The sequence below is a fragment of the Callospermophilus lateralis genome, chromosome X (genome assembly GCF_048772815.1).
Source record: "Callospermophilus lateralis isolate mCalLat2 chromosome X, mCalLat2.hap1, whole genome shotgun sequence".
NCBI classification, from domain to species: Eukaryota; Metazoa; Chordata; class Mammalia; order Rodentia; family Sciuridae; genus Callospermophilus; species Callospermophilus lateralis.
Genome location: NC_135325.1, coordinates 36,353,839 through 36,379,708, shown reverse-complemented (window position 1 = coordinate 36,379,708; position 25,870 = coordinate 36,353,839). Strand labels below are relative to the sequence as shown.

Sequence of the window (25,870 nt, the reverse complement as noted above, 5' to 3'; positions counted from 1 at the left end):
AGTTCCTTTAATCCAGGTATAAAGTTGTAGTCAAGTTCTCTCAGATCAGTTGTTCTTTTGCTTCCTCCTTTCTATGTTGTAGGGAAATTAGGAATTGCTACCTAGCTCCATTCTGCCGTCTTCAGGACTCTTCCTATATTTTCTTTATCCATTAATCTGTTGACAAGGCATGTGGGCTGATTCCATATCTTAGCTATTGTGTAAAATTCTACAATAAACATGGGTATGCAAGTGGGTTTTTTGTATGATGACTTTAAACCACTTTTAAAAATATTTACATATATCACAAAGGAGCATTGAAATAATTCACAATTTAATGTGGGCTAAAGAATATGCTCTAAGAAATTAGAGTCTTCTTCCCTTTAGGGGCCATGAAAAATTTTTTTTCCTTTTTTGGATTTGTATTTACCTTTATATCTCTGTAGAAAATCTATCCTTGGCAAATGGAGAAAATCAGGTAGCAACACCAATACACCCACTCATCTCCAGCTCTCACTCCATAATGCAAAGTTTCTGACAAGGGATCAGAGGTCAAACCAAGAAGTATTACACCTTTCTGGCCTTGCCTAAGAGAGTTGACAATATTTGGATAAGAGAATGGCAGAATTTAAGGCCTACGTCACTTTTTAAGACAATAGAACAATCAGTTAATAATCAGAGTAGGTCAGCCTGAAATCTAAAATGAAGTTCAGTGAAAGATAATTGAAGAAGGCCATGTGAAAACCCTACAGGACAGAGCACCTGTTCAAGTTAGCACTTTTTCAGGAATAAATAGTGTGAGAACTTCTGAGCTAAGAACTACCATCCCCTGGCTGGCTTAATTTATAAACTTTGAAGGCCATCTCTAAATCACACACTTATGTAACACAAAGTCAGAAATCCTTGGTGGCTCAGGAATCTTAAGCATAATCTCTGACCAATCAGTGACTGATCATAAGCTACTCTGACCCAAGGACAACCAGGGTTAGCAAAGGTTAAATATGAAAACAAAAAAGAGTTCTGGTGTCAGGCTGGTGCTTTCTGGGGAGCAGGGAGTTAGGTTGGCTGTGCCGTGAGGCCTGGGACGCCTTGGCAGGCAGCTGTGGATGGGTTCCCCACTAGCCCCAGTCTTGGTGCTATGCTCGGACTGTGACTGTGTTACTGTGTTCTGATGCCATCTTGTACTAGTCTGGCTACTGGAACCCCCAGGAATAAAGTAAAATACTCAAGGCTTTTCCACACAGATGATGGCTACATTGGTGTTCAGTTTAAGAAAAGCCCTCCTAAGATCCCTTATAAAGCCATTTGCCACTGTGCTGTTTTTGATTGGCACCTTTCTCATTATCACAGGCTCCCTTCTGCTGTCAGGCTACATCAGCAAAGAGAGGGGGCAGGGAAAACGGCTGTTCCTGTCCTGATCCTTGGCATTCTGGTGTTCCTGTCAGGATTTTACCATCTGTGCATTGCCTACTATGCACCTAAAGGCTACCAGGGTTATTCCTATGACGACATTCCAGACTTTGATGACTAACATTTACTTTGATAAGTCACAGTGGGACTGAACCCAGCTTTAAGATGTTCACATTGAACAGAAACTATTGACTAAGGGTTGAGGAATTATGCAGTTTGCAGATGTTGACAGAATAATGGCCAGAGTTCATGGGTCCATCTCAAAAATGTTCACTAAGGTTAATTATCTAATCAGGAAACACTCTGTTTTTCATCTGGCCCTGGCAAAACTCAACAAGTTTTTCCACATGAATATGTATCATGGAAGAATAACAATGCTAACTGTCTGGAAAAGCAGGACGTTATTCTGTAGTGTAAAGTGTTACTGTTCCCTCCTTCTTTAAGATGAGCATTTCTTTTAAATAGCCTTCATTGTCAATTTGTTATTACAGCAAATGAAAGAGAGTAGTATGTCTAATTTCTTAGTTACTGAGTAATATATTTTTAAAATATCAAAAGATCTTATTCCCTACACTTATCTCTACCTTCACATTCTGGTGGAAGACCTCCATAAAATCACATATTAGTGTGGATCCATCTGTAATATTTTTTACTTTGTTTCTTAGTGACAAGGGTTCAGGAACTTTTTAAGCCATGGAGTATGTTTTTAAAGCATAAGCACTGTCTCTGATACCCAATCCTGGGCCAGCTCTAATCTTGTTTCCCAATAGGTTGGCTTGCATATAACTTGGGTCATTCTAGCCTTTGTGGATCAAGATGTTCTATATATCATGGTTTTAAAGACTTTTGGCTATTTCCTAATGAAAAATGAAGATAAGTGGTTGCTATTTAGAGTGTGTAACCCTATTGCTAGCACCTGGTACTATAGTGTCCTCTGCTGAAGATCTCAAGACTTGGCTTGTATCCCTGGAAGACCACATCCTTAGGTTGATTCTGTTTCTTCACTTGAAAAAAAATGACTTATATTCAAAATAAATTAAAATGTCAGAATCCAAAAAAAGGAGAAACAAAAACATACAACAATAACAAAATAGAATCCTTTCTTTTGGCCTTGTTGCACCCCTAATAGCAAGATGGGTCACTAGGAGCTCTACTGGAGCCACCAGCAAAATTTGACTAGGGTTATTGCTCTTGCAGCATCTGCTCAAACCAGAATGGTTTCATTCAGAAGTATGGCCTCAGCATGTGCCACCACTGTTTCTGTCAGTACACAAAGGATATAGGATTCATTGAGTCAGATTAAATGATCTTCCTTGAGTGAACTTTTCAAGACATCCATGCAATGCAAGAAACCACATTAGCTAATTAGTGTGTAAAAGTCATTCAAAAAACCAAGTAGAACAATCTGAGGAAAGGATATCAGCACTTCAATATTCAAAAGAAATGGACTTTTCAGAATTAGTCTAGCCAAGTCACTATAAAAATAAACCACAATAACCCTCCCCAGAAAACGAATAGTACCAAGAGATGTTGCAATATATTAACTAAAATGTCCAATTTTTCAATAAGGAAATTTTTAACAGACAGTGAAACAGGAAAGTGTGACTCATACACAGGAAAGAACAGGTACTAGAAGTTATCTTTGAGAGGGGCAAAGGTTGTAAAATATCTATTATGAGTATGTTCATAGAACTAAAGGAAGCTCTGTTTAAAGAATTATAGGAAGGTAAGATAACAATGACTCATCACGGAAAATACAATTCAAAAAATAGAAATTTTTCAAAAAACAACAACAAAAAAATCTGGATCCAAACTATAATTTAATAAAAAAAAATCACAGGAGGTACTCAACAGTAGATCTAAGGTGGCAGAAAAAGAATCAGTAAACTTAAATAGCTCACCAAATATGTGTAAGTCCTAAACCTTGTAACCTATGAATTCAGAGGCTGAGGTGATGGCTTTGAAGAAGGGAGAAGGGCTCATGGGACAAAGAATTCAGGTAACCTCTAGAAGCTGGAAAAGGCAAGGAAAGAAGTTTTCATTTATTTTTCTTCTTTATACCCTCCAAAGGGAGTATTAGCCTGGCTGACATCTTGATTTTCGCATAAGATGGTTGACCTTCTGACTTCCAGAACTGTAACACACACACATACACAGACACACACAGACACACACACACACACACACACACACACGATATATATGACAAATTTTCTTTTTAATTACTTTGTCTGTGAGAGGGGCAAAGGTTGCTTTATCTGTGAGACAAAGCAATGAAAAAGAAAACTGCCCCAAAATGTTGGGAGAATAATTAAAGGATTTAAAAAGTATATTGGAAAATATCTACTTAATACAAAGACAGAAAAAATGGAACATAAACAAAAATTATAATGAAGTCAATAGAAACCAAAAGCACAATTACAAGCATAAATCAAGATATATCAATAATAGCATTTGATGTGAGTGAATCAAAGTATTCATTCAAAAAGGCAGTGATTTTGTGGATAGAAAAACAAGATCTAATTCTAACTATACTGTCTGCAAAAGACACATTTAATATTTAAAGACACAAATAGATTGAAAGTAAAAGGAGGGAATAAGACATGTTATGCAATAGCACCTGTAAGAGAGCTGGAAGTGCTATATTAATATCAGAAAAAAATACATTTCAGGTCAAAAAAGATTGCTGAAAGGATATTGTATAATGATAAAATGTCAATGCTTCCAAAAGATATAACAATTATATAGCATATTCATATAAGAACAAAGTCCCAAAATACATGAAGAGAAAAAAGGCATAATAGAATAATTCAATAATTACAGTCAAGAATTAAATTTTTTTTTGTACCAGGGATTGAACTCAGGGGCACTTGACCACTGAGCCACATCCTAGCCCTATTTTCTATTTTTTTATTTAGAGTCAGGGTCTCACTGAGTTGCTTAGCACCTCACTGTTGCTGAGGCTGGCTTTGAACTCACGATCCTCCTTCCTCAGCCTCCCCAGCCGCTGGAATTATAGGCATGCGCCACCACACTGGCTGATATCAAATTTTTAATAGTGGATAAAGTATCTAGGCAAAAGATCAACAAAAGTACAGAAAACTTGAATAACAATATAAACCAATTATAGTTAATGAATACCTATAGAATAATTTCCCCTACAGTAGCTGAATAATATTCTTATCAAGTATACATGAAACATTCTCCAGGATATTCCCATAGGCAAGGCCATAAAATAACCCATAATCAAGTTAAAATTATAGATATTACACAAACATATCCTCTGACCATAATAGAATGTGATTAGAAATCAACAGCAGAAGTGAATTTTATAAATTAAAAATGTATGGAAATTAAGCAATGCAATTTGAACCAATCAATAGATTTTAGAAGAAATCACAAAGGAAGTCATCATAGATGAGTGAAAATAATGTCAAACTTATGAGATGTACCTTAAGCAGTGTTAGAAGGAAATTATTTGCTGCAAAAGGCTACAAAAGTTCTCAGATCAATAATGGGAACTTTCATCTTAATAAACTAGAAAAAGATAAAAAAACAAAATGAGACAGAAATAATTGAGATTATAGTGCAAATAAACTAAATAGAAAATTAAAATAATAGAGGAAATTAGAAAACCAAGTTGTTTCTTAACAATGATTATCAAATTGGCGAATTTTTCATTAGATGGAACAAGAAAAAGGAGACAAGACATAAATTAACAAGACTGAAAATGGAACAGATAGTAATTCTAGCAAATTTATAGAAAGTGAAAGTATCATTAGGAAATTTATGAGCAATTGTAATCAACAAATTGCATAACAGATTATATTAACAAATTCCTACAAAAAGCGAATTGCCAATATGGGTGTAAGAAAATCGAAAGTGAATAAATAAATAAATAAGAGATTGAATTAATAATTCAAAATTTCCCACAACAAAAAAATGCTCAGGTCCAGATGACATTAGTGATAAACCCTAATTAACATTTAAATATTAATTAATGTCAATCCTTCACAAATTATCCCAGAAAATAAAATAATTAATAATTGAACAATGAGGAAAATACACTTTTTTTGGTGCAACAACTGCATTTCAACAAATGATGTAGGGATAACTGGATGTAATATGCAAAAGAATGGATATTTACCCATACTTCATAGCATTAGGATCATATTTATAAGAATTAAAAATATAAACTTTTGCTTTTCCAAGATAAACAATATTGATAAACACTTAGCCAAACTAACCAACTAAAAAAGGCGATCCAAATCAACAAAATTAGAGATGAAAAAGGAGATACCACCATAGATAATTCTGAAATTCAGAAGATCATTGGAAACTATTTTGAAAATTTATATTCCAAAAAACTGGAAAATCTAGAAGACATTGAGAAATTTCTAGACACATGAGACCTGTCCAAATTGAACTAGGAAGATACAGGAAACCTAAACACACTAATATCAACCAATGAGATTAAAGCAGCACAAGCCCAAACAAAAAAAAAAGCTTAGGACCAGATAGATTTCCATGAGAGAACTAACACCAGTCTTCCTCAAATTATTTTATGAAATAGAAAAGAAGGGTACAATGCCAAATTCATTTTATGAAGCCAGTATAGCCCTGATACCAAAACCAGACAAAAACACATCAAGGAAAGAAAATTACAGGCCAATATCCCTGATGAACATAGATGCAAAAATCCTTAGTAAAATATTAGCAAACCACATTCAAAAATTTACAATAAGAAAATAATATACCATGATAAAGTGGGTTTCATCCCAGGGATACAAGGTTGGTTCAACATGTGCAAATCAATAAATGTAATTCACTACTTCAATATAATTAAAGAATCACATGATCACTCAATAGATGCAGAAAAAGCCTTAAGAAAGTCAATCACATATTCATATTAAAAATGCTTGAGAAACTAGGGTTAGAAGAAACTAATCTCAACATTATAAAGGCTATATGCAATAAAACCAAAGCCGACATTAGACTGAATGGAGAAAAACTGAAAATATTTCCTCTAAAATGAGGAACAGATAAAGATACTCACTCTCACTACTTCTATTTAGTATAGTTATTGAAATTCTAGTCAGAGAAATCAGGCAACAAAGGGAAATTAAATGGATACAAATAGAGAAAAAAAGTTAAATTATCTCTACTTATTGATGACATGATCCTATATTTAGAAGACCCAAAGAAACTCCACCAGAAGACTTCTAGAGCTGATAAACAAATTCAACAAAACAGCAGGATACAAGACCAGCACTCATAAATCAAAAGCTTTCCAATACTCTAATTATGAATTTGCCAAGCAAGAAAAAAAAAACTAACCCAAAAGATGAAAGACCACTATGATGAAAACTATGGGACACTGAACAAAGAAATCTAAGAAGACCTTAGAAGATGGAAAGACCTCCCATGTTCTTAGATAGACAGAATTATGGCCATACTACCAAAAGCATTATACAGATTCAATGAAATCCCCTTCAGTATACCAATGAATTTCTTCATAAGCTTAGAGAGAGAGAGAGAGAGAGAGAGAGAGAGAGAGAGAGAGAGAGAGAGAGAGAGAGAGGTTCTAAAATTCATTTGAAAAAATAAAACACCCAGAATAGTCAAAACAATCCTGAGTAAAAAAAGTGATGCTGAAAGAATCACAATACTGGACCTCAAATTACACTACAGAACTATAGTAACAAAAAGAGCAGGTCACTGGCATCAAAACATATATGAAGACCAATGGAATTTAAGACACAGAGACAAATTCACATAGATACAATCATCTGATTCTTAAAAAAAGGTGCCAAAAATATGTTGGAGAAAAGATAGCTTTTTTTTAAAAAATGATGCTGGGAAAACGGGGAATCTATATGTAGAAGAATGAAAACAGATCCCTATCTCTCACCCTGAACAAAAGTCAACTCAAGAGGATTAAAGACCTAGGATGAGACCAGACACTTTGCAACTGGTTGGAAACAAACAAACAAAAAATAGGGTTGACACTCCAATGCAATGGCATAGGTCCCAACTTCTTATTTCCCTCCCTCCCTTCCTTCCTTCCTTCCTTCCTTCCTTCCTTCCTTCCTTCCTTCCTTCCTTCCTTCCTTCCCAGGGGTTGAATCCAGTGATGCTTAAATGCTGAACCACATTCCTAGTCTTTTTTATTTTGATGCAGAGTCTCTTAAGTTGTTAAGATACTCACTAACTTGCTGAGGCTGGCCTTGAGTTTGTGATCCTCCTGCCTCAGCCTCCCACTTCACTGAGATTTCAGGTGTGTACCACCACACTAAGTATAACTTCTTAGCAAGACCAAACTTCTTAACAAGAGCCCTAACACTTAAGAAATAAAATCAATGATCAATTAATGGGACATCATCAAATTATGAAGGTTTTGCAGGGTAAATTAAACAAGAGAATGGAGAAAGAATCTACAGAACCGGAGAGAATCTTTGCCAGCTATTTCTCTGACAGGGAATTAATACCCAGAATACATAAAGAACTAAAAAGCTTAACACAAAAAACTAATATTCCAATCAATAGGCAAAAGAATTAAACAAGAATTTCTTTAAAAATGAAATAAAAACGACCAACAAATACATGAAAAAATGTTCAACATTCCTAGCAACCAGGGAAATGCAAATCAAAACTACATTGAGGAGCTGTGGTTGTGGCTTAGTGGCAAAGCACTTGCCTCACTAACGTGAGGCACTGGGTTTGATACTCAGCACTGCATAAAAATAGATAAACAAAATAAAGTTATTAAAAAACTATATTGAGGGCTAGGGTTATGGCTCAATGGTAGAGTGCTTGCCTAGCATGCACTGGGGTTTACCCTAAGCACCACATAAAAATAAATAAATAAAATAAAGTTATTGTGTCCATCTACAACTAAAAAATATTTTTAAAAATTATATTGCAATTTCATCTCACTCCAGTTAGAATGGCAATCATCAAGAACACAAATAATAACAAATGCTGGTAAAGACATGAGGAAAATGATATACTCATATGTATGTTGTTGGTAGGTCTGCAAATTAGTACAAGGCACTTTGGAAAGCAGTATGGAAATTCCTCAAAAGACTAGAAATACAACCACCATAGACCAAGCTATTTATCCAACTCCTTGATATGTTTCAAAAAGAACTAAAGTTGGCATACTATAGTGACAGAGCCACATCCATGCTTATAATAGCACAATTCACAGTAGCCTAATTATGGAACTAGCTCACCAGATAGAAATCTGTCAGTCTGTCAGTAGATGAATGGATCAAGAAAATATGATATATATCATATTTCATATATATGTTTCATAGAATCATTTTTTTTTCTCTCTCTCTCTATATATTTCATAGAATCATTTTCTCTCTCTATATATATACTCTCTCTCTATATATATATATTTCATAGAATCATTTTCTCTATATATATATTCTCTCTATATATATATTCTCTCTCTCTCTCTCTCTCTCTCTCTCTCTCTCTATATATATATATATATATATATATATATATATATATATATATATATAAAATAGTAATAAAACAATGAAACAGTGGCAGTTGTTAGGACATGGATGGAACTGAAGAACATCATGCTAGGTGCAAAGTGCCAGACTCAGACAAGTGTCAAATGTTTCCTCTCATATACAGAGGCAAGAGCAAAGTAAGGAACAAAATGTGTGGTGGGGCAAATGTCATGAGAATAGAGGGGAGCACAGTCAAATGGGATGGAGGGGAGGGATGAGGGAAGGGAAAGGGAGTGACCATGGAATGAAATTGACCACATTATGGTCTGTGCATATATGAATACACCACAGTGAATTCTACCTTTATCTACATCTAGAAAACACCAATTAAAAACAATAAATAGAAGGAAGAGCAGTGAAGTAGAGGAAGGGAAAAAGGAGGGAAGAGGAGAGGGAAAGAGAAAGCACAGGGGACAGACTGCAATGGATCAAGTTATACTCCATACATGTGTGATTGTGTCAAAATGAACTCCACTATTGTGTGTAACTATAATGCCCTAATAAAAACACTTAAATAACATTTTGGAAGAAAACATAGGAATAAAAATTCCTGGCCTTTTGTTGATCATAGACTTTTCAGATATATACCAAATGTGCATGCATTTGAAAATTTGATTACATATAAAATTTTGTTTCAAATGAGATCATCCAGAAAGTGAAGACACCCCTCAGAATGAGAAAAATATTTGCAAATCATATATCTGATAAGAGACTTGTCTCCAAAATTATAAAGAACTTTAAAAGTCAATAATTACATAAATGGTCAAAGGATCTTATAGGTATTTCTTTCTCTCTCTCTCTCTCTCTCTCTCTCTCTCTCTATCTATCTATCTATCTATCTATATTTTTTTTCAAAGCCAAATGTGGTGGCACATGTTTGCCATTCCAGCTACTTTGGAGTTTAAAAGGATCACTTAAGCCCAAGAGTTCAAGACTAGTCAGGGCAACCAGAAAAACCCAGCCTGAAAAAATAAGCAAATGTCCAACAACTATTTGAAACCATGCTGAACATCATTAAGTGTAAGGGAAGTATAAATTGAACCAACACGAAGAGGCAAACTCATAAACAACAGAATTGTTTGAAAATAATTTAAAATACAGACAATTAAGTGTGTTGGTGAGAATTTGGAGAAATAAGAACATTGCTGGTAAGAATGTGAGATGGTGAGGCCTCTTTGGAAAACTGATAGTTCCTCAAAATATTAGAGTTACCATGTAACCCAGCAACTCCACTCCTAGGTATCTATCCAAGAGAAATGAAATACTATCTTAGAACACAAAGATTTGTATATAAATGTTCATAGAAGCATGATTCATAATGGGCAAACATTCAACCCACTTAAATGTTCATTAATGGTGAGTGGATAAACACAATGTACTATATTCTTATAACAGATTTTTATTCATCAATAAAAAACATTGAATCACTGATATTTTCTGAGACAAAGATGAACATTTCACTTATGAAAAGATAAAAGCCAGTTATCAAAGACCACATATTGCATTATTCAATTATATGAAATGCTTATAATATGCAAATCTAGAGAGACAGAAAGTATATTAGTGGTCCTCTAGGTCTAGAATAAGGAAATTAGAAAGTGATTATTATTAAGAGGTATACGTTTCCTTTGTAAATTATATTTCAATAAAGCTACTGAAAATAGCAGAGTACCCTTTATTCAAGTTGCCCTAATGATAATTTTTTTCACATCTATAACTACATTTTCAAAAAAGAGTAAAAGATGACATTGGTACAATACTATTCACTAAATTCTGGAACTTACTAAGATTGCACTAGTTTTTCATGTGTCCTTTTTGGTATACAGTATTATAAATTTTTTATCACATGTATTTATTTGTGTAACCACCACTAAAATTAGGATATAAAATTATTCCATCATCATGGAAAAACTCCTCTGTGCTACTCCTTAAGAGTAAGGCCCTCCCCTGCCAACCCTAAACCCTGAAAACCACTTATCTATATTTATCATAAATTTATTATTAGGAATATATCATAAATGAAGTCATGTAGCATGTAATCTTATGAGATTGACTTTATCACTCAGCATATCTTTGAAATTCATTCAAATGTGTTATATGTATCAATAGTTCATTTTTAAATGGATAAGAAGTATTTTATTATTTGAATTACCACAGATTACTTATCGATTCACCCACTCAAGGACATTTGTTTCCTCTTTGGGGCTAATAAAAATAAACTGATATAAACATTCACATATAGGTTTTTATGTGGATATGCATTTTTGTTTTCCTTGGATAAATATCAAGAAGAATGATTGCTAGATTGTATGGTAAGTTTATGTTAAATTTTATGAGAACCTCTCAAACTTTATAAGAAACTGCAGAGTTACTATACTATTCTATATTTTAATGGAAATATATGAGATCCAGTTGCTCATTATTCTCAGAAGTGCTTAATATTTTGTGTGATATACATACATACACACATATATACATACTCTATTCTGATGTGTGTGCAGGGTTATGTCACTGTGACTTCAGTTTGTTTGCCTAATAGTTTTTGCAGTGCTAGGGACCAAACCCAGGGCCTTGTGCATGCTAGACAAGCACTCTACCACTGGACTACATCCACAATTCTTTCCATGCTTTTTGTATTCTTCTTCTATATTTGCTCTTTTTAAAATTTTCTTCCTCCCACCCCCACCAATACTGGAGATTAAACCCAGGGTGCTCTACCACTGAGCTACATCCCCAGACAGATTTTTTTTTTTTTTTTAATTTTGAGACAGGGTCTCACTAAGTTGCCAAGGCTAGCCTCGAACTTGTGATCCTCCTGCCCCGGTCTCCTGAAGTTGCTAGGATTATAGGCATTCACCACCATGCCTGACTGGTATATACTCTTTGATAAAGTGTCTATTCTTTTTTGCTTATTTTCCATTGATATCACATTTAAAAAATTTTTTTGAGCTTACAAGATTACTTATATATTCCGGATATGAGTCCCTTGTCAGATGTATGTTTACAGACATTTTCTCCCAGTCTAAAGCTTGTATTTTCATCCTATTAATAATGTTTTTTTGGGGGAACTTTTTATTTTTAATTTTGATGAAGTGATTTTTTTTCTGTGCTAGATCATACATTTGATGTCACACCTAACATCTTTTCATCAAACCTAGTTTAGGAATATTTTCTAATATTCTTAATTAACTCTAAAAGTTTTATAACCTTACAATTACATCTACGATCCATTTTGAGTTAAATTTTTGGCCTATAGAAGTGCAATTGTTCTAAGATGAGTTAGTGAAAATACTTTTCATCCTCTATTGAATGACTTTTGTAACTCCTTCAATAATTATCTAGCTGTATTTATGGGAGTTTATTTCTGTATTTTTGGGGGAGGTACTGGGGATTGAACTCAGGGACACTCGACCACTGACCCACTTCCCCAGCCCTATTTTGTATTTATTTAGAGACAGGGTCTCACTGAGTTGCTTAGTGCCTTGCTTTTGCTGAGGCTGGCTTTGAACTCATGATCCTCCTATCTCAGCCTCCCGAGCCTCTGGGATTACAGGACTGTGCCACTGCACCTGGCTCCTAATTTATTTTGAAGTATGTTTATAAGTGAGTTTTGGGTGGTGCTGTGTCTGGAAATAAAGGCCTTGTTCTTTACCACTGAACTATACCCTTGTCCTTGTTTTTAAATTTTTGACTTCCACATGTTGTGTTTCTTTCTTTGAAGAAGGATAGTCTGCTTTTTAAAAGTTCATTGACATCACTTTTGCTTTTGTCTCTTGATCTTATAACCTGGGACCTTGCTAAATTCACCAGCAGTTTTTGAAAGAAAGAATCTTTGGGATTATGACTCCATCAAATGGATTAATCCACAGATGAGGTCAGAGCCCTGGTCATCTAATATTTTGACCTCTGAACACTGCTACATTGCCTGACACATGAAATTTCAGATATAAACCATAAAAATATTAAGTATGAGATTACCTATGGATTTTTTTGGTATATGGTCTTTGTCAGGTTGAGGAAATTATCTTCTATTTATTCTTCACTGAGATTTTTCCCTGATGAAAAGGGATTATATTTTGTCAAAATTTTTATATCAATTTATCGGATCATGTTTCTTTACCTTTTTAATATGATCGATTACATTGATTGGCTTTCTAATATTGGATTAGTCTTGCATAACCGAAATAAATTCTAGTTGGTTGCAGCACATTATTATTTTATTTACTGATGGATTCTATTTGTTAACAGTTTTGCTGAAGAAATTTGCATCTATGTTCATTAAGAAAAATAGCCTACATTTTTCTTACTTTGTAATGCTTTTTTTCTAGTTTCTTATCAAGGTTATCTTATGCTGTTAAAATGATGTTGAAAATGTTCAATATGCTTTTATTTTCTTGAATTTCTTTTGTAGAAATGATATCTGTCAGGGAAACCATCTCTATTTAGAAATTTATTTTCAAAAGGAGTTTAAATGACAAATTCAATACCAATATTAGTCACAGGACTGTCAAGATATCTACTTGAGTTATATTCCAATTGAGTACAGTTTGCTTTTTTTGATATTCAGCTGTTACAGGTTTCTTAAACCATAAGGACACCTGAACCACTTACTTAAATGACTGTGGATTGGAAGTACCATGTGATCCAGATAATCCTCAGTATAATCCAGAAAAGTTATAGTCAGCATACTCTACAGGCATGTTTGTAGCAGTGCAATTCATTATAGCCAATTATGGAACCAGCCTAGGTATCCAATGACAGAAGAAAAAATAAAGTGTGTTATATATACACAATTTTTATTCAACCATCAAGAAGAAAGAAATTTTGTCCTTTGCAGGAATATCAATGAAACTGGAGAGTATCATGCTAAGAGACATAAGTCAGACTCAGCAAGTTAAGAGTCATAAGTTTTATCTCATATTTGGAAGGTAGACAGAAAAAGATAAAAAAAATGATCTCATGAAAATGGATGGTTGGGGAAGTGGACTGGGGGAGGGATTAACTGTGGGAAAGGGAAAATATTGGGGAATGTGATTGATTGAATTGTGCTATGTCATGTACAAATATGTCAAAATGAATCCCAGTATTATGTATAATTATAATGCACCAATGAAAAAATTTTAAAAACTGTGGCATACACCTGCAATCCCAGTAACTCAGGAGGCTGAGGCAGGAGGATTGTAAGTTCAGTCCAGCCTGGGTAACTCTGACTGTGTCTCAAAATAAAAAAAATAAAAATGACTGGGGATTAGCTCAGTGGTAGAAAGCCCCTGGGTTTAATCCCTAGTACTATGTACAAATAAACAAAAATTGTGGATATATATGTTGTTTTACACAACAATTTTTGGCCGGTGTCAAATTAAGGATCCTATGTTAGGATTGGCACTTGCTTGAAATAAGGAATCCCATCTAATAATACAAAGATCTCCCTTCTAGAACTCTATCTTCCCTAAGCCAGATCTGAATATAAGGTAAAAGAAAAAAACATTTTCTTTTTTGGTACCAAGGACTGAACCCAAAGGCACTTAACCACTAATCCCCATTCCCAGCCTTTTTAATTTTTTTTTATTATTAGATGTTGAAAACATTACATAGCTCTTGATATTATATTTCATACATTTGATTCAAGTGGGTTATGAACTCTCATTTTTCCCCCATATACAGATTGCAGAATCACATCCACGTTGTTACATACTGCCATACTAGTGACTGTTGTATTCTGCTACCTTTCCTACCTCTACTATCCCCCTCCCCTCCCCTCCCCTCCCATCTTCTCTCTCTACTCCATCTACTGTACTTCATTTCTCTCCTTTGTTTTTTTCCACTTTCCCCTCCCTTCCTCTTATATGTAATTTTGTATAACAATGAGGGTCTCCTTCCATTTCCATGCAATTTCCCTTCTCTCTCCCTTTCCCTCCCACCTCTCATCCCTGTTTAATGTTAATCTTCTTCTCATGCTCTTCCTCCCTGCTCTGTTCTTAGTTTATTTTATTTTTTATTTAGAGACAAGGTCTCACTAAGTTACTTAGAGCCTTGCTAAAGTACTGAGGCTGGCTTTGAACTTGCAATCCTCCTTTCTCAACCCCAAACTGCTGGGATTATGGGCATGTGCTATCATGCCTAGTAGGAAAGCCACTTTTTAAAGATTGTATTGGAATCAAAAGATTACTCCTATTTTATAGATTGACCTAGATAATATAATGTCTCCTAAATATTGTTGAAATACCTTTTGTGTCACCCAACTATCTTTTTGGATCATTGTAATGTGTTAAGAATTTTTTTTTCTGTTTAAAATCTAGAATCGGGGCTGGGAATGTGGCTCAAGCGGTAGCGCGCTCGCCTGGCATGTGTGCGGCTCGGGTTGGATCCTCAGCACCACATACAAACAAAGGTGTTATGTCCGCCGAAAACTAAAAAAAATAAACAAATAAATATTAAAGAATTCTCTCTCTCTCTCTCTCTCTCTCTCTCTCTCTCTCTCTCTCTCTCAAAGAAAAAAATTTTTAAAAAAAGATTTAAAAAAAATAAATAAAATCTAGAATCCTCTCCTGGAACTTCTTAGTTTCCCAAAAAGTTTGAGGAAGAGCCTAATGTGTGAAGAGACTATGGTCAGGGGCTGGGGTTGTAGCTCAGTGGTAGAGTGCTTGCCTAACACGTGCAAGTTACTGGGTTTGATCCTCGGCACCAAATAAATAAATAGAATAAAGGTATTGTGTTCATTTACAACTAAAAAAAGAGAGAGTATGGTCATCAATATCATTCTACATATAGTTCTTAAATTGAATAAAATATTCTACAGGCCAAAAAATAAATATAAACCAGATATTCAATTATTATTATTTCACAAATTAAGATTTTTACAAAGAATTAAATACTGGCAAAATGAAATACTATAACTATACTGTTCCCATTTTAAAAATAAGAAATTGACATACATAAATATGGCTTACTAAAGTATATAATATACTTATCAAAAATTAAATTGATGCTGTCAAGAAATAAGTAAAGGAGAGAAGGCATAAATTTTTAAGGCAGTTATGTACTTTCATATTCTATGTTATTCAGAATGACCAAATATTATTCAAGTTATGTCTTTCTTTGTACAAAAAGGTATGTCCTTCTTTTCCTCACAATATCCCTTACAAAATAGAATAAACAATGAATGAATTTTTTACTTTTAAAGTTACATTTCATCTTTTGATAGTGTCTATGTAACTCCTTGTGAAAGATAAGTAGCATACTTATGCTTTATTTTTATTGATTTTTAAAAATATGTTTTAGTTGTAGATGGACACAAGACCTTTGTTTTATTATTTTATTTTTGTTATGCTGAGGATTGAACCCAGTGCCTCACATATGGTAGGCAGGTGCTCTCCCATTGAGCTACAACTCCAGCCCCTTATACTTCAGTTTTTCCTCCCTTCTTGCCAAGTTATGATTTTGTTGATATATTATTATAATTTATTTTATTGGTATATAACACATCTGCATACATTTTAGCATTTGTCTTAGTCCACTCAGGGTCCTATAATAAAATATTTTACAATAGGTAGATTATAAACAACAAGTTTGATATTATTTCTCAAAGTTCTGGAGGCTAGAAAATTCATACCAAGGTGCTGGCAGATTCAGTATCTCTTTCTGGATATCAGTGACCTCTTTCTGGTTCACAGACAAGACTTTCTTGCTATGTCCAATATGGCAGAAGAGGCAAGGCAGCCCTCTGAGGCCTCTTTTATAGGGTGCTAATACCATTCATGAGGTGGGAGGGATTAACAGTGGGAAAGGTAAAGTACTGGGGAATGCAATTGATTGAATTATGCTGTGTACATGTACACATATGTCAAAATGAATCCTAATATTATTTATAATGCACCAATGAAAAATTTTAAAAAATATGGCATATGCCTGCAATCCTAGTAACTCCTCCTCAAGGCCACACTTCCTAATACTATCACACTGGTAGATAGGTGGTTAACATATGAATTTGGGGGGCACAAACATTCAGACCATAGCATTGTGTCCAGAGCTTCCCAAAACTCATGCCTCTTGCATATAATACGCATTCATTATTTCCTAGGATCCCTGCAAATCTTAACTCATTCCAGCATCAACTAAAAAAGTCACACATTTCATCTAAATACCATCTTGATCAGATATGCATGAGATTCCATTCAAAGTACAGTTAATCCTGAGACAAACTGTTTTCCAGCTGTGCACCTGTGAAATCAAGCAAACTATGTAGGACTGTCAATTAGTACAACTACTATGGAAATCAGCATGGAGGTTCCTCAACAAACTAGGCTTGGAACCACCATATGATACAGCTATACCATTCCTTGGTATTTACCCTGAATAATTAATGGCATCTTACTACGCTGATACATGTATACCCATGTTTATAGCAGCACAATTCATAAGAGCCAAACTATAGAACCAGCCTCGATGTCTATCAATGGAATAATGGATAAAGTAAATGTGGTATATATACACAATGGAATTTTATTCATTGATAAAGAAAAATAAAATCGGCATTTACAGAAGAAGGAATGGAACTAGAGACCATCATGTTAAGTGAAATAATTCAAACTCAGAATATTATACGTTATATGTCATATGTTTTCTCTCATGTGGAAGCTAGAGAGGAAAAAGGAAAAGAAAGGTGAGGGAAGGTAGATCTCATAAAAATCAAAGGGATATCAGTAGAGGAAAGGGACCAAGAGGTAGGAGGTGGGGAAGGAGGAGAGAAGTGCTAAGGAGTAATGTTGGCCAAATTATATTGTCAAATTGTGTGCATGTACGAATATGTAATGACAAATCCCATTGATATCTACAACTATAATGAACCAACACAACATGTGGAAAAAAAATATGTGCTTCCAAAATACAATGGTGTGAGAGGCAAAGGATAAACATTTTTCCCTTTTGAAATGGGAAAGAGGAAATTGGTAACAGGTCACAAAGAAGTCCAAAATTTGAATACTTACAAATAATTATTTTATTTGAGAGTCTGTCTTCCAGACTCACTGGATTGGAAGTCTCACCTTCCCAGGTTTGCTGGCAGGAGTTGGGCCATTAAGGTTCAGGTCAGCCCTACCCCAGGAGGTTGAGCAGCCCCATCCCCATGATTTGGAGTTGGGTGCCTGTGGCTCCCCATAATCACATTTTGGTAGTACTACTGATCTGGGATCATAGAAGTAGCCCTATCCCCAGAGTTCCACTAGGCACTGTCCTGGTGTGCATTTTCTGCACTGACCCTGGCCTCATAGTAGCCCTCTGCCTGGGTTGCATGCTCTGGGTTCCAGGTGGCTCCATCTGTTGGGAGCTATCTATGAGCTGTGTATGAACTGAGTAACATTCAAGCCATCAGGCAGTGAAGCTGCTCCTTTGGGAACTCCTGGGTGGAATCCACTATTTGAGAATGCCCAAACCTAGCTCACAGCTCCAAGTTTAAACACAGCCTCCCAGAGGTGGGCGTAGCCTGAAAAATGCCAACTAACCTGTTTACTACAAGACCTCTGACACACTGGGAAGCCAGCACGGAAACAAGACTCCTTCCACACTGAAGTCTTATACCTATTGATCCCCTTTGATCTGTAACTGCTATAATATCAAGCAAGCAAGGGCTTTTTCTTAGAAGCCAAACCCCTCTGGTCGGCTCTGCCCCTGCTTTAAAAATATTCTTGCCTTTTGACTTTATTTTTGGATATAGTACTTTCATAGCTTTTATTTCACAGCCAGCCCAATCCCACAATGTGTACCCATTCCCTTGCCCACGTTAGATGTATGTGAGATATCGAACCTTTGAAATCTAGGTAGAGGTAGTCATGCCTCCATAGTTCATGTACTCTGAGTACCAGTAGAGGTGATTCCATGGGGTACTACCAGGATTTACTGCCTGTGCTCTCTGCAGGGGTGGCCACTGTAGACAATAATGGACTTGGACCCACAGGAGCAATACCTGGGATGGCCAAGGAGCACTGAGCCAGAAATCAAAGAGCATAGCCTTGAGGTTCTACTAAGCAAACCCTGAGAACCCATGTGTGCCCTTGGCTCTTTTGAAATCATTCTGCCTGCAAGGTACTTGCACTCTGGGCTTAACATATTAATATATATATAATATATTCATCATTTCCACCTGATATTTCATAAGAATGGATGTTATCGTCTATATTTCTACCAAAATTCTGCTCAAGAAGACTCAGATATTCTCTAAGAAGACAGAGGTTTTCTCTACAGCTCTCCTCCATTCGTGACAATGTAAGCTTTTTCTAACATCCACCTCAAATACTATTTCCAGTCTCTACCCATTACCCAATTCTAGAGCTACTTCCACATGTTAGTATTTGACAGAGCAGCACCTCTGCTTCCTGGTACCAATTTTGGTCTCAGTTCATTGGTCTGCTATAAAGAAATGCCACTAAGTAGCCTATAAACAATAGAAATTTCTCTTTTTATTTGTTCTAATTAGTTATACATGACAATAGAATGCATTTTTACACATTATACATAAATGGAGTATAACTTCTCATTATTCTGGTTATACATGACATAGGATTACACAGGTCATATAATCATATATGCACATAGGGTAATAATGCCTCAGAACCCCTTCCCTCCCTTCATTCCCCTCTAATCCAAAGTACTTCTATTCTTCCTTAGTGTTCCCCTATTGTGAATTACTATTCATATATCAGAAAAAAACATTGGGCCTTTGGTTCTTTGGGATTGGCTTATTTTGCTTAGCATGATATTCTCCAGCTCCATGCATTTACTGGCAAATGCCATAATCAGAAATTTATTTCTCATAGTTCTGGAACCTGGGCAATTGTTCAAGATGAAGTTGTTGGCAAATGAGGTATCTGGTGAGAATTCACTTTCTGGTTCATAGCCTTTTCACTGTGTTCTCACATGGTGGAAGGGAAAGGTAGTTTTCTTTTGAAATTTTGAGAATCTTCCATACTGTTTTCCAAAATGGTGGTACATATTTACATTCCCACCAACAGTGTGTTAGAGTTCCCTTTTCTCCATAACTTTGACAGGACTTATGTTCTGTTTTGTTGATTATAGCCATTATAATAGGGGTGAGGTGATATCTTATTAAGGTTTTAATTTGCATTTCTCTGATAGCTAGTGATGTGGAACATTTTTCATATACCTACTGACAATTTATCTTCTTTTGTGAAATGTCTATTCAGGCCCTTTGCTCATTTATAAATCATATTTTTGTATTCTTGCTATGGAGTTCCTCATATATTTTAGATACTATCCTCTTATGAGATGTATGGCTGCAAATATTACTCCCATTCTTTATGTTGTCTCTTCACTATGTTGATTGTTTCTTTGGTAGTGGAGAAGATTCTTAATTTTACATTATCCCATTTGTCTATTTTTGCTTTCACTGCCTGTGCTTTTAAAGTCATACCCCAAATTTAGGGTCCAAACAAATACTATTGAGCTTTCCCTCTTGTTTTCTTTTAGTATTTTTAAAGTTTCAGGTCTTATGTTTTAGTTTTTAATCCATTTTGATTTGATTTTGTGTGTGTGATGTGAAATAAGGACCCAATTTCACTCTCTGTATGTTGCTATTTTATTTATCCAATATCATTTATTGAAGAGACTATCCTTTCTCAATTGTTAGTTCTTGGTATCTTTGTTGCAAACTACCATTATTAATGCATGGGTTTATTTCTAGAACCTCTGTCATGTTTCATTCATCTATGTGTCTGCTTATGTGTCAGTACCATCCTATTTTAGCTGCTATAGCTTTGAGGTATATTTTTAAGTCAGACAGGGTGATGTCTCCAACTTTGTTATTTTTGCTCAATACTGCTTTGGTTATTTGGGTTCTTTTCTGAATTACTTTGGATACTATGGATATTTTAACAATACTAATTCTTCCAACCCATGAACATAGATAGATCTCCATTTATTTGTGTCTTCTTTAATTTTTTCCAACAGTGTTTTATAGTATCCATTGTATAGACTGTTTACCACTTTGGCTAAAATTTTTCCTAAGTAATTTTTTTGTAGTTAAATGGTTTTGTATTATTGATTTCTTTTTTGAATAGCCCAATGTTATTGGTATAGATTTTTGTATGTTGATTTTATTTTCTGTAATTTTACTGAATTTTTTTTATTCCAACAGTTTTTTGGTGGTTTTGGGATTTGGGGTATTTAAGATAATGTCATGTACAAAAAGTGATAATCTAATATCTTCCTTTCCAACACGTATTTCTTTTATATATTTATTTTGCCTAATTGCTCTGCATATGACTTCCAGTACTGATTTTAAAGGAAAATCTTTCAACTTTTCACCACTGAGTATGCTGTTATGTCTGGATTTATCATATGAGGCATTTATTATGTTGAGGTACATTTGTTCCATACCTATTTATTAAGAGTATTTTAAAATCCTGAAAGGATATTCAATTTTATCAAATGTTTCTTCTGTCTATTGAGATGGTCATATAATTTGTGTTTCCATTGTGTTAATGTAGTGTATCATATTTCTATATTTGTGTATGTTGGACCATCCTTGTATCCTTGGGGTAAATTCCACTTGATCACGGTGGATGATCAACTAAATGTGCATTTGAACTTTGTTTGCTAGTATTTTGTTGAGGAGTTTTGTTTTGAGAATCTGTTGAGGTCAGAAATAGGGAGTTACTAAACAATGGGAATGAAATTTCACTAAAGCAAGATAAATAATCTCTAGATATGGGCAGTTCAACATAGTGCCTTATCCCAACAATAATTTATTAAACACTTGAAACCTGTTAGGAGGATATGTTAGATGTTCTTGTCACAATGAAACAAAATAATTTAATAAAAGACTCCAATGACTTTTTACCATTTTCAAATAAAATCCAATATTTTGGGTACTAAAAAATGAGGAGGAAATGAAGACTTTCCCAGAGAAGCAAAATCTGAAATAGTTCATTACTACCAGACCTGCCCTATAAAGAATCCTAAAAGGAGTCCTTCCAGTTACTTAAAATAAAGAATGTTAGATAGCAAAATGAAAGCATTTGAAAAATAAAGTTCTCTGATAGAGATAAATACAGAATATACACATGGAATCCTATACTATTACAACATTAGTACATAAACAACTTTAAATTCTGCTAGAATTCAAAAGAAAAACTTAGAAAACCCCCGAATCTATATTAGTAGAGATACACAAAACAAATATGCGTACCTGACATCAATCACATAAATGGACAAGTACATTGATGTAAAGGAGTTTTTTTTTTTGCAATAAAACTTAAGTTTTTCTCACTTTAAAATGTATTGTTACAAAAAGTTAAAAAACAGACTGTTATAACCTTAAAATATCTTATGTAATCCCCATGGTAACCACAAAGCAAGTACCCATAGAAGATACAGAAAAGAAAATGTAAAGGTAAGATAGCAGGAAAGGAAAAGTGGGACAAAAAAGCTTTTGATAAGGATATATAGAAAATAATTAACAAAATGGCATCATAAAGTTCTTTCCTATCAGTAATTATTTTAAATGGCAATGCATTAAACTCTGTAATCAAAAGAAAAATCAGTAGAACAAAGTGAACGGAACTGGGAGTGAGATGGGGAGGGAAAGGGGAAGTCCTGGGGAATGAATTAGAGCAAATTATATTCCATAACTTTATACTTATGTGCAAATGAACCCTAATGTTATATATAACTAAAGAGAATCAATAAAAATATAATAGTGAATAAATATCAAGTATTTTTTCTGACTCAGTGGAATGAAAGTACAGTACAACAACAGAAGAAAAATCAGAAAACTCAAATATGTGAAAATTAAACATCCTCTCCGACAACCATACTCTCCAACTTCTTTCTTCAAAGAAGAAATCAGAAAGAAAATTAGAAAATATCTTGAGAGTAATGAAAGCCCAGTATATTAACCTTATAGAATGCAGTGAAAGAAGCACAAAAAGGAAACTTTTTGTAGTAAATGCTTATATTAAAAAGAAAATGGGGCTAGGATTGTGGCTCAGCAGTAGAGCACTTGCCTAGCACATGTGAGGCACTGGGTTTGATCCTCAGCACCACATAAAAATAAATAAATAAAATAAAGTCATTATGTCCATCTACAACTAAAGAAAAATATTTTTAAAAAAGAAAATGATCTTATATCAACAATCTAACTCTACACTACAAGGAATTGGGGAAGAGAAAAACAAGCTAAATTCAAAGTTGGCAGGAGGAAGAGAATAATTAAGATTAGAGCAAAATAACTGGGTACCTCCCCCAAAAATATTACAGCAATAATGTTAAACAACAAAACTATAGTGGGTTCTTTTAAAAAGAACAACAAATTTGAAAAACATCTGAATTTACAAAAGAAGATGAGAAGATTCAAATAACTAAAAGAAGTGAAAGGAGATATTACAACCAAGGCATATAAGAGACTACTATGGCTTTCTTGTTCTCGGTTGTTGGTAAAATTAATGTATTGAATGATATCTTAAAAGCTATGGATACCATGTGGATTACCATGAGAAAAAGAGAAGGAAGGAAAGAGATGCTCTTGAATGTTCAAAGAAAGCCAAAAAAAGAAAAAAGCCTGAGGCTAAGCTCTACCATAAACAGTGCCATGCTGAGAAAATATAAATGAGAAAGACTATCAAGATGCACAAAAAGAGAAAAACCACATAAAAGATCAATGAAAGATTGTGCAGCAGCAGTAACTGTCTATCTGCTAGGCAGAAAGAGTGAGTCCCAAGCCAAAGAACAATTCAACATGATTAAACAAAAACAACAAGGGAAGGTAGGCAAATGGGAAGTCACTCTGCCCAAAGTTCATGTGCAGGGAGAAAGAGAAGTATTAAAAGTGATTCAAGGGCCGGGGCTGTAGCTCAGTGGTAGAGTGCTTGCCTAGCACGTGTGAAGCACTGGATTTGATCCTCAGCAGCACCAAATAAAAACAAACAAATAAAATAAGAATATTATTTCCATCTACAACAATAACAAAAAGTTTTTTTAAAGTTATTCAAAAAAGGAAAGAGAAAAAGGAAGGCGTGGAAGAGGATGGTTACTAAAGTCTACTTTGTTGGAGATGACTTTAGGAGAAAACACCTAAATATGAAAGATTCATTAGGCAGATGGGATTATGTTTCCAAAAGGGCCAGGGAACACATCCTGAACTGAAAGCCATATTTTGCCTGCAAGTACTTGGTGTGAAAAAGAATTTCTCATCCTCACTATACAAAACTTTGGATGTTATTATTAAAGGTATTGTCATTGAAATGAACATGAGTGAGTCCAGGCTTGTAATACAAGAAGGCAAAGTTATTTGGGGGAAATATGCCCAGGTTGCCAACAATCCTGAAACTGATGCATACATAAATATGGTCTTACTGGTTTGACAGCAGTTTCATATTCCTTATAATTATTGAAGATTACAACCAGTTAGGCAAACTACCATTACTGTGATGTTTCTGAACACTATCAAACAGCCTTAGATATCTGTAATCATCAAGAGAACTATTTATTAAATTGTAAAAAAAAAAACATTAAAATGACCCAGTTTTACAAATAATTCTTTATTTGGGGGTCTGTTGAGGGCTTAAATGTTAGTAAGATTGAACAGGGCTGGGGTTGTGGCTCTGTGGTAGAGCGCTCGTCTAGCACATGCGAGGCCCTGGGTTCAATCCTCAGTACCACATAAAAACAAATAAATAAAGGCATTGTGTCCAACTACAACTAAAAAAACCCATAAATATTTTTAAAAAAGACTGAATAGCTGAAAAAGCAAACCTTCAAATATCAATATCTGGTTAAAGAGTGGATATTCAGCAAAAAAGAGACTGTTATGAACAATTATGCACAAATTGGATAATCTAGAAGACATGGATAAATTCTTAGGAACATACAACCTATAAAAACTGAATCATGAAGAGATCTGTAACTAAGAAGGAGATTGAATCAGTAATCAAAAACTTCCCGATAAAGAAAAGCCCAGGATCCAATGGTATCACAGCAACTTCTACCAACATTTAAAGAATTAGCCCATGTCCTTGCTAAACTTTTCCAAAAAAATTGAAAAGGGGAAAATATCTGCAAACTCTTTTTATGGTGTCAGCATTTGTGCTTAATTATACCTTTCTAGGGTTTGTCAAAGACATTACAAGAAAACTACAGATACAAATATTGATGCAAATGTTCTAAAAAAAATAACCAACCAAAAATAAATAAATAAATAAAAATAAACCCACTAGCAACAGAAATCAGCAACACACTAAAAGGATCATACACCATGACCAAGGAGAAATTATTCCTGAAATGCAATAATACCTCAATAAACTAAAATCAATCAATGTGTATTAACCAGATAAAGAACACACAAAAATGCATGATGTCTGAAGTGATGCAGAAAAAACATTTGAACAAAACTCAATACCCTTTCATAAGAAGAACTTATTTGAAAAACTAAGACTAAGAGGAAATTACCTCAACACAATAAAGGCCACATATAAAAAGCCCCACAGATAATATAATATTCCCTGGTGCCAAAAGGAAAACTTTTCCTCTAAGATCAGGAACAAAGCAAGGATACTCAATTTTAGCCTTTGTATTCTTCAAAGTACTGAAAGTCCTAGACAGAATAATTGTGAAAAAATCATGCTAATTGAAAGGGAAGAAGTAAAATTATCTGTGTTCACAGATGACATACGAAAATCAACTGTATTTCTATATATTACAGTAAATTATCTGAAAAGTAAATTAAGAAAAATCCATTTATAGTATCATCAAAGAGAATAAAACTTAGGAATAACCTTAATTAATGAGGCAAAACAGCTATACACTGAAAACAATAAAAATTGCTAAAAAATAAAGATGGTGGAATGAGATGGACATCATTACATGTATGTACATGTATGACTGCACATATGGTGTGATACTACATTGTGTACAACCAGAATAATAAAAGGTTGTGCTGT

The 25,870-nt window shown here is 34.4% G+C and overlaps 3 pseudogenes; all 3 read left to right on the top strand.

Moving 5' to 3' along the window:
- The first annotated feature begins 1,150 nt into the window (after window positions 1–1,150).
- On the top strand, window positions 1,151–1,510 carry LOC143638464 (transmembrane protein 230 pseudogene; annotated as a pseudogene).
- Window positions 1,511–2,522: 1,012 nt separating this feature from the next.
- Window positions 2,523–2,692, top strand: LOC143639406 (small ribosomal subunit protein uS14 pseudogene; annotated as a pseudogene).
- A 20,695-nt stretch (window positions 2,693–23,387) lies between these two features.
- LOC143638441 (ribosome biogenesis protein NSA2 homolog pseudogene) lies at window positions 23,388–24,295 on the top strand (annotated as a pseudogene).
- The last annotated feature ends 1,575 nt before the right edge of the window (window positions 24,296–25,870 follow it).